The sequence below is a fragment of the Lutra lutra genome, chromosome 14 (assembly GCF_902655055.1).
Source record: "Lutra lutra chromosome 14, mLutLut1.2, whole genome shotgun sequence".
Lineage (NCBI taxonomy): Eukaryota > Metazoa > Chordata > Mammalia > Carnivora > Mustelidae > Lutra > Lutra lutra.
In genome coordinates, this window is record NC_062291.1 from 40,310,643 (window position 1) to 40,328,151 (window position 17,509).

At 57.1% G+C, this 17,509-nt stretch overlaps 1 protein-coding gene across 3 annotated transcripts in view; it reads left to right on the plus strand.

Annotated features, from left to right (window-relative positions):
• ZMIZ1 (zinc finger MIZ-type containing 1) overlaps window positions 1–17,509 on the plus strand; it is a 233,075-nt gene that overhangs the window by 40,876 nt on the left and 174,690 nt on the right. For all 3 annotated transcript variants that reach the window (XM_047701396.1, XM_047701397.1, XM_047701398.1), the window contains exon 2: window positions 5,892–6,015. The gene's annotated coding sequence lies outside the window, so the exon portion shown is untranslated. The remainder of the gene's footprint in view (window positions 1–5,891; window positions 6,016–17,509) is intronic.

The following is a 17,509-nucleotide window of genomic DNA, read 5'->3' on the forward strand; positions in this document are numbered from 1 at the left end:
CCCTCAGAGCCTCAAATGCCCCTGGTTGTGGATGGTCCCCAAGCGGAGAGGTGGGGCAGTATCAGGTATCCGCTGGCTCCCGAGGCCCTGGTGCCCGGGTCCTTGGCACAGCTCAGCGGCCACAGGGAGCTCATCTCCAAAGGGTAACTCTGCCAGGCCTATCTGTGGCCAGGAGACCGGCAGTGTCCCGGCCTTGTGTCCTCTGTGGCCTGCGTCACACTGGCTTAGGTGTCCTGAGTCAGAGCCAGGAAATGGATCTGTGTAGAGGGTTGGAGGTGCCATCGCCCTGGGTGGCTGGGGTGAACCCCAGCCTCCTGCCTGTCCATGCTACGGTGGGCCTGGCCTGGGTTTGAACAGTGCCTGGAGGAGAGGCTGAGATAGACAGCCAAGCCTCTAACCCCACACGGCTAGTAACTGCCCCTGGAAACGCGCGGGGCTGTGGGAGGAACAGAGCGCCCAGACGTGGGCTGCAGTGTGTTTGCCCACACTGGACCACTCTCCTGGAACGCCCCTCCTGGACTTGTCCTCTGGGCAGGAATTTATCCAAGAATTATTCTCCGGTGAACCCTTTCCCTGTGGCCCCTCCTGTAGGGGACGCTGCTCTCTTTTCCTTAGAGTCGGCCTCCGGATCTCCACCAGGACCCCATCATAAGGTCCTGTGGTCACCTTTCCCTGCAGAAGGCTCCCCCGGTTACCTGTGTGAGTGCTTTGAGCTTACCTCTGCTCCATGCATGCCTGACACATACTAGATGCTTAGGAAAAGCCTGCTGGATTTGATGAAGGGGGTCCTAAAGGCAGTGTCGGGGTGTCCCTTTGTTAACGATGTGGTAGAGAGGAGAGGAGAGAGTTTGTCGATGGAGAGGCTGACCTCCCTAGGCCAGGCGCCCCCCCCCCCGCCGCCGCACAGCCTGGGCCCGGGGAATTGCTGGGGGGCTGCAAGGGACCCCTCCCCACCTCCATGCAGCCCAGCGCCTTCCTTGCTGGCAGGAGCCAGCTCCCTGGGTTGGCCGTGTGATCACTCTCCAGAAAACACCCCAGTGGAAACTGCATGAATGATTGATAAGAGCTGAGAGCTGTTTAATTTTTTCCCCCTGTTTAATGGCTATCAATAATTTAATACACTCTCTGTATGTTTTTAAGAAATAGCACCCATTTTGCCCGTCTCCGGTTTAGCGGGCTAAATGATTTAAGTGTTGGGAACAGGCTCTGAGGACGGAGGCTGAGCAAGTCAGAGGGATCTGGAGGCTGGGGGTGGGGGGAGACGGGTTCAGAGCCAGCCAGCGGCCCGTGGCCCGGGTGTGTGTGCATGGGCGTGTGTGTTTGTGTGTGTGTGCGCGTGTGTGAAGGTGGGAGGGAGGGAGAAGGGAGGGGGCGGGTGAAAGCCAGCGCCTCTCTGCTAAGAAGAAGATAATTGCTTTTCCCGGTCTCACTGAGCAGCAGCTGAACAGCTGTCCGCTCGTCGCCACCCCCCCACCCCAGTGTCGAGCTTTTCTGATGACTCTGGGGGGCCCATGGGGGCTCAGAAGGAGCTTCAGCTAGTACTACTGGGGCTGAGAACACACCCCCCAACACGTCTTTGCCCCCTTCTAAAGGTTTTAAGTCATTTTTATTTTAACGATGCAGTGACTCCCTGGCCAGCCTTGTTTTCCAGATGGGGTAGGGCTGATGTTGGAGCAGGGAACTCAGAATCGCTCATCTCAGGGCTCCCAGGGACCAGGAAGGTCATCTGCCAGGGTTCCCCCAAACTTCCCAGATGCAAAGGATCCCCTGGGAGGACTTGTTAAAAATTTAAATTTCTAGGCTGCGTTCCAGACCCCCAGCTTTCCCTTCTCCAGGGAGAGGCCTGGAACGTGTGGGTTTACCAGGTAGCCCACCCAGGTAAGTTCTTATCGGCAGAGGAGTTCAGGAAATGTCGACTCCAGCTCCCGTTCCGGTGCTCACCGCATACATAGCACCACATGGCTGCTCCCCCTGCTTGCACACCTCCGGGGACAGAGTACTCACCACTCTGGGAGACAGCACATGCACTTGGGGAAAGTATGCTCGGTCCAGAGGTCCCTCTGACATTAGGCTGGTCCCACTCAGGCTATCCTCATGTATGTGGAGTTAAACTCCACCAAGGACAGACCACCTCTCCTAGGACCTCTCCCTTTCTGGCTGTCCACTGGTTTATCTATGCCTCTCTGTTGGGCAAGGAGCTTCCTTTCCTAGAAAAGCACTCTGGGTACCAGAGAAAATGTCCCAGGAATAGCCCAGGCATAGGGGTGGGGAGGGAGTGGGCAGACACCATCCCTGGCACAATGGGGACCTAGAGGGAGGCAGAAAGAGACCTGGGCTTCAGAACTGCCTTGGCCTATCAGGACCCAGTGCTCCTGTGGGAGAGAAATATATGACTCACCAGAGACTATGGACTAAGCCAGATCTCCAGGATGACAGTGAGGGATCTGAGACCAGAAGAAACTGCCCCAGGGTCACCCATCCATTAAGAACGGAGCTGGGACTGCAAAGATAGGGCAGGGGGGCCCAGCGAGGGGCATCAAGGATGAAGCCCTGGTGCTGGGGGTCCACTGAGACCCCGGTTACCGTTGGGCTGGGAGCCAGGACAGGGCAGGGCTCCTCCTCCTCACTAGGCGCTCGCTGGTGGAGACAAGTCAGTACATCCAAGGATTTGTAACAGAGCCGAGGCCCCATCTGTCTGGCATCACAGCTCTTCCTTCGCTTTGCCTGGTCTTTTGCCTTGTTTCTACAGAGAGGCCGCACTGACTGCATGTCAGCCTTGCTTTTTTTCTTTTAATCGTTAGAGGGAAGGAACGGTACACATTTCACAGGTGTCATTGTGCACTGCAAAACAGCACGCCCATTAAGCCCTCCTCCGTTGCATAGATGCTCATGGTACCCTCAAGTTCAGCCCCACCCTCGATGTATGTGGGAGAAGCCTGGGTCCTGGCAGGTGCTGGCATACAACCCATCTTGTGATTACCAGTCCCCCAGTGCCCCTTCACCAAAACCTGCTCTGGTCTTTACAGCATCACTCGGGGGCGTGGGGTGGGGGTGGTTGTAGGTCTTGACCCCGGAGGAAGAGGAGGAAGGGTGCCGCTGAACCCTGACAGGGCTCTTGCTTGCAGAGCTCTGAGAGCTGGCAAGACCGCAAAAGACTAATCCGGGCTCAGGAAAGCCCAGCCTGGGAGAGAGAACTGCATGAGTCTAGATACCTGGGCAAAGCCTGGGGCAGTCAGGGAAGGCTTCCAGGAGGAGGTGCCACCTGACCTAGGGCTTGAATCATGGAGGAGAAGACAGGCATCCCAGGTGCAGGGGTGTGAGGCAGCACTGTGAGTGTGTGGGGGAAAGTGAGATGAAGACAGCTGGGCTGGAGAGGTGGGCAAACCAGGGTGGGCTGGACCTGGTATGGCTGGGTAGAGCACCACAAAAGGCTGGATTGTTCCAGCTTCCGTTGAAGGACTACATCCATGCAGGAAAGTGTGCATATCCAAAGTGTAGCTTGACAAATTGTCACAAAATGAACAGAGTCATGTAACCACCATGCAGATCAAGAACATTCCAGATGCCCCAGAAGCCCCCATGTGCCCCCTCCCTGTCCCTGCTTCCCCTCCAGGACAGTGACTTCTGATTTCCAACAGCATGCTGCCAACAATACAAACACCCCAAAACTTCATGGCTTCAAACAAACGACCACCATTTGTTAATGTCTCCTGGTTCTGGGGTTTGCCTGGACCATCCCTCTGCTGGTTTCCCTTGGGCTCATGTGACTCTAGTCACCCGAAGGGCCGACTGGACCAGAAGGCTGGTGGTGATGGGCTCAGTCACATCTGGCGGTTGGCACTGGCTGTAGGCTGAGTGGCCTCAGTTGTCCCCCATCCGCCAGTAGGGGAGACTGGCCTCTGACGGGGCCAAGGTCATAAAGAGTATGCCCCGAAGGCCTAGTCTCTGCAAGCCAGAGAATGTTCCTTTCAGGAAGTCCTATTGGTCAAAACAGGTCTCAAGCCCAGCCCAGGTACAGGACATCGAGAACAGACTCCCCCGCCTTGATGGGAGTCACAACAGCGAAGAATCTGTCGCCCTGTTTAGTCGACCACAAGCACAGAGTAGTCTGCCTGGTCTTGACCTTTCTGTAAATGGGGCCCTTAAGCATGTTCTGTATCGCGTCTGGCTTCTTTGGGCTGTCGGGTGTGTGAGATTTCTCTCCATCCTTGGATCTAGTTGCAGATCCTTTGTCCTCATTGCCGTGGTTTTTATTCCACTGTGTGGGCCACCAGGTGTCCATCCTATGGTTGATGGCCTTTGGGAGGCTTTTTTGGGGGGGGGCCATTACAAATAGCACTGCTCTGAACATTCTAATACATGTCCTCGGGTGCCCCACGCACGCGTATCTCTAGAGGTGGAGTTGCCGGGGTGCGATAAGCCACTTGGAAGGGTGGGAGACACTTCCAAACTAGTTTCTAAGGCAGTGGCCGGTGCATGCCCTTCCAGCCGTGTTTGGGAAGGCCGCAAAGGCTTTGTAGCAGGGAGCAATGTGTCTATGGGGCTTTTAGGAAGTCCTCCTGGCTGAAGATCTCTGACCCGGAGGCTCCCTGTAGTGTCCCTGATGGACCCACCTCGAGCCACAGGCCTCCAGGCTGGGGGAGGTAGAGCCATCAGACCAGCTGGCCTCCCGGACCCCCAAGACTCGGGGAAGCTGCGTGCCTGCAGCGCTGCCCCATGAGGACGCTGGAGCCGGAGGGGCTGCCATTATGGCCTCCATCCGTGACAACTTGGGGCAGTGGGTCAAGCAGTCCCCAAGGAGATTGGGATCTACCTCTGGCCTTGCCTCTCTTTTACCGTGAGCCCCTGGGAGGAAACCCTTTCCCCAACAGGGCTTTGCTTTCCACATTTGGGAATCAACAGAGAAGAGTATCAACCTCACCAAGTCTCTTACCTCTCCCCAGCCCCAAGGCTGTATTCTGGAATGTAACAGGGAGGGGCATCAGGAGGCCCTTGGAGAGCTCATTGGGCTTCCTGAATTAAAGACACATGTCAGGGGCACCTGGGTGGTTCAGTCGGTTAAGCATCTGCCTTCAGCTCAGGTCATGATCCCCGGTGTCCTGGGATCAAGCCCCACATCTATCAGACCTCCTGCTCAGTGAGGAGCTTGCTTCTCCCTCTGACCCTCCCCCTGCTCACTCTCTCTCACTCTCTCAAATAAATAAATTTTTAAAAAAATAAACAAGTACATAAATCTCCAAGACACACGTCAGTCGGCCAGTTTTCTTCATCTTATTCACTAAACACCTTCACTGCCCCGTCCATCAGTCACTCGTTTGTTTGTCCGACCATCCGTCCAGCAGTCACTGGCCTTTCTAGCCTCAGAGGAGAGGGATAAACTCGACTCCGTTCCTGTGGTCCAGGAGCTCCATCCAGGGAGGAGACTGGGCTCCAGAAAGCTGGAGAAGACATGGTCAGCCAGACCCCAGGGCCCTGGGAGGCGAACAAGGGAAGGACGGGCCGATCCTGGAGGCTCAGTGGAGGCACTTGAGCAACGTCTTGAAGGCCAGCGGGGCCCAGAAGGACAGAGCAGTGGGGGACAGGGCTCGGAGCAGAGCACCAGATGTGACCCGCAGCCCTGAGGTGTGTGTGTGCCCGTGAGCTGCTGCTGTTGGAGCTGGGGCCTGGGCCAGGCCTCTAACACCAAGTTCAGGAGACAAGCTCTGGCTGGGGAGCTGGGAGACTGCGTCCAGTTTCTGGAATGGCTCCACTTCGAGGGGGTCAGCTCAGCCTTCCAGGACATGGCCAGAGGAGCCTAGGCAGGCAGAGCTAGGAGGTCAGTGGGGCAGATGGGGGCCACCTGCAAGGTTGGCTTGGAGCTAGCTCACTGTGCCCTCTGGTCTGTCCCGCAGGACTTGCTGTGCTGTGTTTGGCCAAGTTGGACCGCGGGGGCCATCGCCTTCTTCCCACCTCGGCCTCCTTTTCCTAACGCCCTTAGCAGCCTTGAGTCCTGGTCATCTGCAGAGGCCTCAGCAGGTAAGCAGGACGGACTGGCCCCCGGCGCTGTGCGTCTGGTGCTGTGGGGCTGGGGAGCTGAGGAACGAGGGGACAGGGCTTCTTTCTCAGTTTTCACTTCCTTCTTGTCTGCCTCATCTCAGAGGGAGCCAGACAGTGGAGGGGGTTGCATCCTGGCCTGGGTTGGGATATTAGGTTTTGCGTTGTTGCCAGGGCCCATGTGGCCTTAGACGGGCCCGTCTCTCCCCAGCCCTCCCATCTGTACTGAGAATAATAATGGCGGACGCACTGACCCCGTCTCTGTGTGCCAGGCACCACACTAAGTGCTGTGTCGTTATTAACTCTTTCCATCTGCACACCAACCTGTGAGGCGGGTGCTGGAATCAGGTCCACTATAAAGGCAAGAAGACTGAGGCTTATGGTTGGGAAGGAACTTGCCCAAGGTCACATACCTGGCTAAGCCCCCATGGGTACCCCTTTGGGTCTGTGTGGCTCCAGTACACCCATCCCTAATCCCTAGACCGTTCTGTCCCTGGCTGTGCCCACCTCTGCTAGCCTCTTCCTGGGGGCAGAAACTGAGGCAGTCATGGGGTCTTCAGAAGTGCCAGTCCTAACCCAACTCACAGCAAAGGGAGGGGACTCCCACAAGGTGACAGGCTGCAGTGACCTGGGGTCATGCCTCATTTGTGGATGTGGTGTGACATGAATTAGGCCTGGCCTCTGCAGTCCCCAAAGTGGTACCTAGGGCCCCTTCTAGAGGAAGAACATGCTGGCTAGATAAGGTTCTCTCTCCCTCTGCCTCCCTAGTTCAGTTTTCCTAGCTTGTATTAGGCACTTACTGTATGCTAGGCCTGGTGTCTGACCCTAGGATAGAGGGGAAAGGGGCTCATCTCATTCAGGGAGATCACAACAGATGTTATACAAGCCCCGTACCAGTGCAGTGGACAGTGCTGAGAGTTTGGGGGTGGGCATTCCAGAGGAGGTAACCCCAAAGTGAGTAGCGTTGTAAGGAAGACAGGAGCAGGGGATGGGTAGGAGAGCCTGGCAGGAAGGGGGATGAGGTTGGCAAGGGGATGGGAAGATTGTAAAATCCACAAGTGCCAGGATGGAGAACTGGATCCCAAAGGCAGTGGGGAGCCATGGAGGGTTCAAAGTGAGATAGGGGCCTAATGAAGGTGGCTGCATTGGAGAGGCTATCAGAAGGGCCCTGCTGCAGGAGTGAAAACGTAAGACACCAAGGCAGGGAAGTTGGCAGGGGTGCAGTTGGCTGGGGATGGGGGTGAGGCATGAGGGTGGGAAAGCTGCCATGATGCAGGGTCGGGGGTAATGATGGAGCTCTGCATGAGTATGGGGAGTCTGGAGTCTAGGAAGTGTTCTTGGAGGCAGTGGGCCAAGTTGTGGTCCAGTGTTGTCTCTGAGAGGGCCAAGATTTTCGTGAGAAGGAAGATGATTTGGGTGGTGTGGTGGTTAAAAATGGGCATGATGTTCTCAGCTATAAATACCAATATACATATAAGTTCCAGAAGATTCTCCCCACCCACAGTCAAACCTGTATCCATAAATAGCTATGCACACACGCTTGTGCACACAGACACGCAAAGCTGTCCATGTGTGCTGAGGGTATACAGATGTGCGTGCACACCCATGTGCAAATGGGCACGCATGCACAGATGCACATGCTGATACCCGGAGGAACGCTCCCTCACACACGAATGTACACAGATATGGCTCACGCACACCGCAAACATACACGTGTGCACGCAGACTTGCACGCACGTACACGCCCACAGACGCCTTCACAAACTCCCATGGTGAAGCTCCACAGCCGCTGGGCACAGGCCCTCCCAGTGCACACGGTCCCCCACACGCACGGGGAGGCGCTCCTGTGTGCACACAAAGGGGCTCTGTTCCAGGGAAAAGGAGTCATTCGGGGTTCAGTGGCTTCTCACCTGTCAGAGCTTCCATGGCACAGGGAGTTGCAGGGTCTATCTGGTGTGGAGGGTTAGTCTATGTGTGGGGAAGAGGTTTGGGCAGGACCTCTGGGAGAGAGGAGAGGAGGATAAATCTGCCAGCTTGCTTTAGAGACCCAAAGCGACCGAGCACAGAGCCCAGCTCTTGCAAAGTCGCAGACAGGTGAAAGTTTTCACCTGCCCTTCGCTGGCCCTGCCCAGCTCCCCAGCCCATGTCCGTCAGAATCCACTAGAATCAGGACTGGCTATGTCATTTGTGGGGCCCACGGCAAGACAAAAAATAAGAGTCTCGTTATTCACAAATGATTATGAGTTTGGTGGCCACAGAGCATCATGGGTCCTTCTAAGCATGGGGCCCTGTGCAGTTGCCCAGGGAGCCCGCTCTGCCCGTATGAAGCGGAGTGATTGCAGGATTAAGTGCCAGGAACTGAGTTTGTGTGCAGTCTCCACCAGGAACTTACCAGCCCAGAGACCTTGGGCGAGTCCCTCGTTGCCTCTAGGAGTCTTGTCGGCCAAGGGGAGAGATGTGCCCCTCCTCCCCCAGTGCCAGCATCCATCTTGTCCCCAGCAGCCTGGGACAGTGGCTTCAGCTGGAGTGAGATTTAGATCCCCTCTGTCAGGCAGTGGTGTCAAGGATGCCCTGACCTTTGGCGGCCTGGTTTGTCTGTGCTTTGCCAAACCCACCAAGGGCAGAGGTGGCTGGGAGCGTCTGCTCTGTGTTTTATTTGCAGTCTTCTGCCTGATTGTCTTTTGCCTGCCCACCTCTGCTTGGCACACTCGCTGTAGCTCCGATGCCATGGAGCCTTCTCTGACCCCCGCCTCTCCCTCCTGACCTTCTTCGCCCTGGGACCCTTCCAGGAGCTACCGTGACCCCTTGCCCTGAGACTTCTCTACCACGTGCAGAGCTTGTTCACACCCCAACCCATCACTGAACAAGCCCTTGACAGGTCCCCTCCTATGTGTCAGACGGGAAACAGAGGCTCAGGGGTACAGCCCGTACCCTGGCACCTGGGCGAGGGCAGGCCCGCAGCAGCTAGGGGTGCGGGCAGTGACAGCAGAAGGAGGCCCCTGGGCTCTGCTCTGGGCCAGCTTCCCATGTCAGCATTCTGGAAGACTGGCTTTTCCCCCTGGGAAAGAGCTCCAGCCTCTAGCCCAGTAGAGACCCCAGAGGTGTGTGGGGTGCCAAAGAGGGCCCGGTGGAGCTGGAGGGCTGGCCAGCTGGAAGAAACCAAGCCCCAGCCCTGCTCCTCCCTGCGGTGACTTGGCCCCGTTCCCGCAGCCAGGCGGCCTGCAGCCAGATGTGTGTGGTTCCGAAGCATCAGGCGCAGAGGTGAGAAGGCCCCAGCTGGTCTGGGCCGTAACGGCCTACAGAGGCTGGACACAGAGAGAGGGTCTCTCGTCGGGGCCGTGACCGCGGGCCCGTGTAGCCGGCAGCTTGTGAACAGCTTTGTGAACGGCTTTGGCTGGTACCTGCAGAAGGTCCTGACCTGATCAAAGGTACAGACTGTGGGCCGAGGCTTCGGGGTTTTCCAGCTCTGCCACTTCTCTTCATGATGCCAGATTCGTGGCTTGACCTCTCTGTGCCTTATTTCCTCGTCATTAGAATTGGGATACTGGTAGGACATAACTCACTGTGTTGTGAGGAATTCGGTCAACTAAGCCATGAGCTCTCGGCTGCTGTGTCTAGAATGTGGTTCGCACCCCACCGCGTGCGGGTGGATGGTGGGCAGGCAGCTGGAGGACAGCGGTAGAGCGGACGTGAGCGCTGTGGGCACACGGAGGTGGCAGACTGCGGAGGGTGACATGGCTGGTGTCATTTAAGAAAAGACATAGGGAGACAGCAGCATTGGGGCTGGGCTGGATTCGAGTTTCATGAGATAATCACAGTTGTTGATCCCAGCTCTGTGGCAGAGACATGGGGTGACAGCCACACTCCCTGGCCAGCCCCTCTGGCCCCTGGTTTGTGACTTTGGGTTGCCAGCATGCACACCATCAGCTGTCAGTCAGCAGAATTCCCGGGTTATATGGAGCAAGGCGGCCTTGGGGCTGGCTGCAAAGACCTTGACAGCAGGCCCGGCCGTGGCATCCATGCCACGGGGCCCCATGGAGCGTGCCTGTCCATCTTCGGCACCAGCTGAGAATGCACACCCCGTTCTCCTTGCCTGGAATTTGTTGCCCGCGGCCCAGACCCCTCCACTGCCAGCCTGGGAAGCCTGCCCTGAGCCCACATCCCTGAACCCAGCTGGAACTGGAGATCGTCTACAGCCCCCTGATCATTCCTGCCCCAGGTAGACCACTCTCTGTCAGCAGGGCAGGGCTGCTGCCCTGGCAGGTCCTCCGAGCAGGACTTTGTTCAAACTTCAGCCCTGCCACATACCTGCTGTGTGACCTTGAACAAGCTGCTGCCCTTCTCTGAACAGTTCTGTATGGGTACATAAAATCAGAAGGCTGGTATCCGTCGGGGGTCATAGCCCGCAGTGGTCTCTGGGGCTTTGACAGCCCAGTGAGGCCGAGACTATCTTCTAATACAGATAAGGAAACTCAAAGCACAGAGAGGTTAGGAAGCATCCCCAGGATCACAGAGCTATTGGTAGAGCTGGGATTCAGCCCAGTTTTATTTGATACCATAATATGTGTTTTCTCCACTACAGCAAACTGTGATGGGTACTTGGGTACTCCCGGACGATCCATTCACTCTACCAGCCAGAGCCTGCTGAATGTTTACCAGGCTCTGGTCCCGTACTAGGCACTGGCATCTAAAACTGAATCTGCATCTGAGAAGCTGAGTGAGCACAGCCCTGGGCTTCCAGGTCCCAGGGTCTCCAGTGCAGGACCTGCTAGTAGGGGCCTCAGCAAGTGAAGGGTGAAGCAGCTGGGAAGAGCAGCTCTTCCGATGCTAGAGGAGGCAGCCTGCGGGACTGCCTTGAGGAGGAGGTTGGATCCCTATGCAGAGTGGGAGAATAGGGTCTTTCTAGGGTCTCTGCACAACTTGGAAAGACTCGCCCTGTGGGGTGTTCAGTTGGAGAGGAAGATTCATTGAGCCACAATTAGAAGTAGGTGCTGAGGGAGCCCCTGAGGGTCTCAAAGGCTGGGCTAGTTTGACCTTGATCCTGTAGAGAGTGGGGAACCAAAAGGGCTGTCCAGCAGCAGTAGCAACTCTGAAGGCCAGGAAGGGAGGGTGGGCTTTGGCCCACTAGGCTCCCAGCTCCTCCCAGAGTGGTGACAGCAGGGAGGAGCAGGGCTGGGTCTTGTTTACTCCAGCAGGCCGGAACCCCAGCTTTACCAGGCCCTTTTCAGCATTCCAGACCCCTCTGCGGCCTCCTCTAGGCCAAGGGCTGGAGCTCTTTACCAGGAGGAAAAGCCAGTCTTCCAAAATGCTGGAATAGGAAGCTGCCCCAGAGCAGAGCCCAAGAGCTACCCTCCATTACCCCCATCCATACCCCTGCGTGATGTGGGCCTGACCTTAGCCCACGGGTGGGGTTGCAGGGAGACATAGGCGAACCTGTTGAGTGATGTGCTAGGGACGGAGAAGCCCAGAGACCAGCCCAGGGTCATCCAGCATCCCCGAGACAGGTGCAAGAGACCAGCAGGCCAGGCGAGAGGGATTTTTTCCTGAGGGTGGGAGGGAAGGTCTGTGCCCCCCTCTGACTCTCCCAGAGTCCCGTGTGAGCCTCGCCAGCTGGATGTGATCACCCCTGTAAGTATGCAGAGCTGCACATGTGCCGCAGGGGCCCCTGACCTCGGCTACCAACAGGGCCGGCTGGGAATTGGTAAATTACACCGAGAAGGATTCCTTGGGTGTTATTCACTCCGGGTGCTTCTTCCTCCCACTGATGTTTGCTCACCTGGCTCTGTCTGAGCGCCTGAGTCGGTCTCCCTCTGGTCCCTAAGCCACACACTTAGGATGAGAACAACCACACCTCTGCCCTGTGTCCCAGGACCCAAGCCTCCGTGACCTTGCGAGGTGGGAGCAGACACTGGGTGCGGCCGCAAGGGTGGCATCTTCATTTGAAGCATCTAAATAGTCTTTAGAAATCATTTGGCCCAATGCCTCATGGTACAGATGGGGAAACTGAAGTGTGGCCCGGGGTGGCACGCCATGCTTTCAGCGGAGGCCGCTGCCACCCTCAGTAGCTTTTGAAGCAGGGCAAGGGTAGAGCCTGTCAAGGCCCCAGACCTGCAGTGGGGGTGGTGACCTGGCCCTGGGGCACAGTGAAGAAAGGCAGGACCAACCCCTAAGGGCCTGGGGGCATAGAGATTAGGGCCTGGGAAGTTCTGGGGGGGTCTGTGGAGATCCACCCAGAACCGGGACTGAGAACAGCCTTGGGCGCCCTCAGACCTGGCTCTGTGAAGCCTTTTTTGTCTTCCAGCTCCTGTAATCACCACCTCCTGCCAAGGCCTGGACCATTAGGGCTCCTCCTCCCATCTGTTTACCAAGAGAAAGGAGTGAGGGCTAGAGATTACTGGCCCACAGGCCAGGGCGGAGAGAATACTCTGGAGTCAGGGCCCTATTTGAAAGCTGACAAGTTACAGGGGGTGAGTAAGGACAGAAGGCTCATGAAACCAGGGACCGCCCAAAGTCCTTTGTCGGCCCCCTGGGCTGAGCCACAACAGGGTGCCCAGCGCAGCCTGAAGTTTATGAGGCTGAGGATCTGGTGTGGTATCCAGAAAAAACGTCTGGGTTCCAAGGGACTCTAGGGTCAAGGAGGGCTTCCTGGAGGAAGTGGAGCTGCAGCTGGACCCTAAAGAAAGAACATGACTGTGAACTGAAAGCATTCCAAGCAAAGGGAACCAGCTGGGTCAAGGCCCTGAGGCAGGCACGTGGGGTGGGGGTGGGGGGCAGACCGTGGGGCTGGGTGGAGGGCCCAGACTAGGCAATGAAAGAAATGAGGTGGACATGCCCCCTAGAGGCCAGATGGCAGAAGGAGAAGGGAGTTTGCCCTTTGCTTCTAACTTGGTAAATCCCCGAGCAGATTCCTGCCCCACTTCTGTGCCTCACTTTCCCTTAGATCTCCCTAGAGTTTCAGACACAGTAGGGCAGTGCCTCAGTAGAAGGGTCTGCCTTTGGGGAGGGTGTGGACAGATGCCAGGATCCTAGGCTGCCTGGGAGTTGGCGGCCAAAGGCAAGGGCACTGCTGTGGGACCCAGGGCTTCCCTTTGGCTAGGGGAGAGCTGACCTCAGACTCCACGGTTTTGCCAGGGCTCTGCCCCAGCCTGGCCGGATGGGGCCTTGAGCCCCCTGGGGAAGGACCACCCCCCACCCCCACAATGGGCTAAGGGTCTGACTCTCAGAGCCAACTCCAGAGCCAAGAGTCTGTGGAGTGGGCTTCCCTTGTCCTTCCTGTTCTCAGGGAAGGGGGGACAGGTGGCCCTCCCCAAGGAAGGAGGCCAGGTCAGAGCCATTTGAGTCCCACACGCCGGCTCCAGGCCTGGGATGTGTGGAGGGCTGGGTGCGCTGGCGCCCCTCCGAGTGTGGGCCCTCCCTGTAGCCCAGGCTGAGCCCCAGTTGTGTCCGGTCTGCCTCCACTGACCCACAGAGTCCTCTCTCACCCTCTCCTATCAGCGGGGTGGCAGCCACAGGCTCTTGGACACCTAGTACCCGAGATTGTGCAGATCTCCCCAGCAGTGTGCACCATGGCCAGCTCAGGCCCCGTCAGCCCGGGGATGGCCTGCATTCCTGCTAGGACAGCCCAGAACTCTCTTCTGCAAGAATACAGCTACCACTACTGGCAGAGATGGCAAGTCACCCTCCTGCAAAGCCTCTTCATGACCCCAGCTCCTGTCATCCTCATAAACAATAAAATGTTGGTCTTTGTGGGGCCCATTTTGTAGAAACTGCACGTTGGGAAGAGAAGGCAGGAATTTGGGTCAGGGTTACACACACGCTGCTGAGCAAGAGCTCAAGTCTAGGGTACCAGGCCCCGGTCAAGCTCCTCTGGGAACCAAGCCCATGTTTTCTGTTCATGGCCAAAAGGCAGATGCACCAGGGCCTAGGGAGAGGAGGTGGAGGAGGAAGGGAGACCCCCTGGGAGCCCAGCGGCCGGGGAGCCAAGGACAAAGACGCCAGTCATGTCTCTCTTCCTTGGCTCCAGCTACTTTAACTGGCTGGGTCTGCCAGTGTACTGACATTTACCTGGTGGGGAGGAGGGCCTCCTTCCTCTTGAATCAAGATGCTAAAAATAACTGGGCCCAGCTTCCCAGGGCCCCTGCCCAGCTAGCGCCTGCCTGCCCACCTCGGCGACCTTTCTCCTGGGTGCTGCGAGCTAATTGCTTTGTGAGCACGCAGTTGCTGGTGCCTAGGACTTCCTCGGGGTCACAGCAGGAAGGGCATTGTGCACTCAGCTTCGAAGACTGAAGAGGGGTCTCTGCCAGGTTACCTGACCCCCAGGTATTGGGGTGATGGGCTACTCCCTGAACCCCGGCACTCACCCCCCCTTTCCCCTGCATTTCCCTGGCCCCCTACACCTGCATGCTTGGACCCCTTCCCTGAGCTGCCGGAGTTTCCCCTGGGCTCCCTAAATTCTAGGGGGAGAGGAGGCTGTGCCCCTCATCCTCAGAATTATTGGGTGCTCATCTGAAGTCCTACCACGGACCTACAAGCTGTGTCCTCCTGCCCCCATGCTGCTTGTTCGTCCTTTCCCATCAGCCTCCAAGAGGAGACCAGACATTGGAGACAGACGTGTTTAAATCCAGCTGGGCAACCTTAGCAAGTTTCCGAGCCTCTGTATTCTCATCTCTGAAATGGGCATCCTACGTGATCCTGTGTTTTTATAAGAATGAAATGAGGTCACTTGCAGAAAGTGCCAGATCCAGAGAGCTGGGCCCCCCGGGGCCACCAGGAGGCCTCTGGGGTACTCTGGGGGCTTCCCTCTCTCTCACTAAGGTATCCATAGACCCTAGGAACCTAATAAATTTGGTGAATGTGTTTGGACCAGAAGGGGAAGGACTGAGGACCAGGGACTTGGTCTCCCTGAGAACAGGGGTCCCTTGCCTGTTCCTGCCACACCTGTCCAGGCTGTGTGTTTGTCCAGTATAAGCAGAATTGTGTTAACCCTGGCCTACAGGTCCCCCACTTTGGGGCCAGCCCAGTGGAAATAGAAGTGGTTTTCTGGGCTCTGTACTTGCCAGCTGTGAGAACCTGGGCCAGGGGCCGAGCTCCTCCATGCCTTGGTTTCTCCTGTGAAAATGGCCCCTGCCCCATAATCATGGTGAGGTTAAATAGCGCACATGTACAGGGCTTAGATGGGGGTCTGGCCTTGGGCTAGCATTCAGTGGGTACTAGTCGGTCCTCACGGTAGGAAGGTACTGGAAGCGGTCAGTGACAGTAACGGGCACGTGCATACATGATTTCATCCTGTCTTCATGACGGCTGTACACAAGGTGCTCTGACAAGCTCTATGTTCCAGGTGAGGAAACTGAGGCACAGAGAGGTCACATACAGTCTGAAAGTGGTAGAACTAAAAACTGGAATTTACATTCAGCCCTGCTAGGGTGACCAACGGTTAGGGTTTGCCTGGGACCACCCAGTTTTTAGTACTGGGAGTTCCATATCCCATGTACCACTCCATTCCAGGCACCCCAGGACAGCTGACCATGCTAGCCCCATCTAAATCCTAAGCCCCCCAGACCCTCTGGACCCCCTCCTTGGCTTTAGGGGTGGCTGGTACACTCTGGGTTATTCAGGAGCTCCTGCTGGGTCCCTCTCCCCACCTCCTAGATCCCTCTTCTAGACTGATCCTCCTTGCCCATCCCCCACAGCCTGGCTGCAGTTCCCCCAACCCCCCACCAGCTTCCTCTTCTCCCTCCCTCCCATCTGCCAGCAGGAGGGGTACGGCGGTCCCCCACTACTCTGGCATCTCTGCTCCTGACTTTCTAGAGATGCTCTGGAGACTTCTTCCTTAAAAGAGGGAAGGCAGAGGGAGCCCCCACCCCCAGCCCTGGCCCAGGCAGCCTGGCGAGATTGCACTGGCCCTTCCGGTGAATTGATAGAGAACACTGCTGACAAAGGAGAAAGGTCAGCAGGGGGACAGAGCCGAGGTGGTGACAGCCTGCCGGCCAGCAGTGTCCCCCTAAATCAGGGCTTCCTAGCGGGAGGGGCCCAGTGCTCCTTGGGGTTCTGGTCAATTCCTGTTGACTCGGTTCAGCCATTGGTTCAGCACAGCTGAATGTCCCAGCCCCAGAGGGCTGGGAGAGATGCCCAGGTCATCCTGGACACCTTCCCCTCCCTCACTCGCACCTTCAACAGTCAGTTCAACCCCCTGACCCATGGACCTGTGTCCCTCTCACCACCCCCACCTTCTGCTGGCTTTGAGGGTCTTATCCTCTTCTTGCCTCGCCATGACTCACCTCTGTCCGGCCGTCTGCTGCCCTCCCCGGCTTCCCACTGTCAGCAGGAATGAAGTCCAGATTCTGAAACTGACCTTAAAGCCCTTCTTGAGCTCAGCGAGGCTGCCTCAAGCTGCCAGGCCTCCGCCGAGGACTTCAGCCTGCCTTCCCCACCCTCAGACAAGGGTTGAACCTCTCCAGCCCTCTCTCCCAGCTTGGGTGTCTCTCCCCCCGCCGCAGACATGTCTTTCTAGGACCTGGCCCGCCGCTTTCCTCCCTAGGATCCCTGCCCTCTGGGGGAGGTTGGAAGAGCTCTTCTGTGAGATCGGAGAGTGCCCTGAGTGCCAGGCCGGCTCTGCTCCTGGCGCTCCAGCCTCACCCAGGCTGCAGGGCCAAAGCCTGTAGCAAGAGCCTATGATACCACGCCATCCCTCAGACTTTCCCTTGAGCCATCCAGTGCACCTCATACCCTAGCTGCAGAGAGCAGGAGCCATATCTCCCCAGTTCATGTAGAGGTCAAGCCCCAGTGAGGGCGGGAGGTACACTGAATAGTGCACAGGCCCTGGGATCCGACCCTACCTCCATCACTTAAACTAGCTGTGTGACCTTGGGCAGTCATTTAACCTCTCTGAGCCTGAGTGGTACCATTTGTGGGATATGGGTAGTATCCTTCATAGGAGGCTGAGAGTCAGTGTGGTGACGGGTGTTGAGTATTTAGGGGCCCTGGGAAATCTTAAGGATCAATAAAGTCATCTCTCATCATTACCATCAGAGTGGGCAGCTCCCCTATTCATGAGATTAGGGGCTCCTCCTGGTTATTTGAATGGAGAATGGACATTCCATTTCTGCCCCCTTACTGTCCCCTCTTTGCCCTTCATCCTGTCCCAGCACTGCTCCCCCACATCTCCTAAGACCCCAGGAAGCCCAGACCTCCCTGGTTCCAGGTTGTCTCCTGCACACCTGCCTTACCCACCCTGTCTTCACAGGATGCCTTCAGAGCGGGGACCAGGATTTACTATTGGTTTCTCCCATGGCCCCTCACAGGTACCTACTAAGAGTCTGTTGAGTTGAACCGATGTTCACTAAGGCAAGGTCACCTCTAAGAACAACACAACAATGAGCAGCCGGCCCCCCGGGATCGTCCTCAGGCTGCCGAGGGGCATTTCCAAGAGTGGGTGTGAGCTGCCTGGCATCCGGTGACAAGGGACACCGCCTGGCCT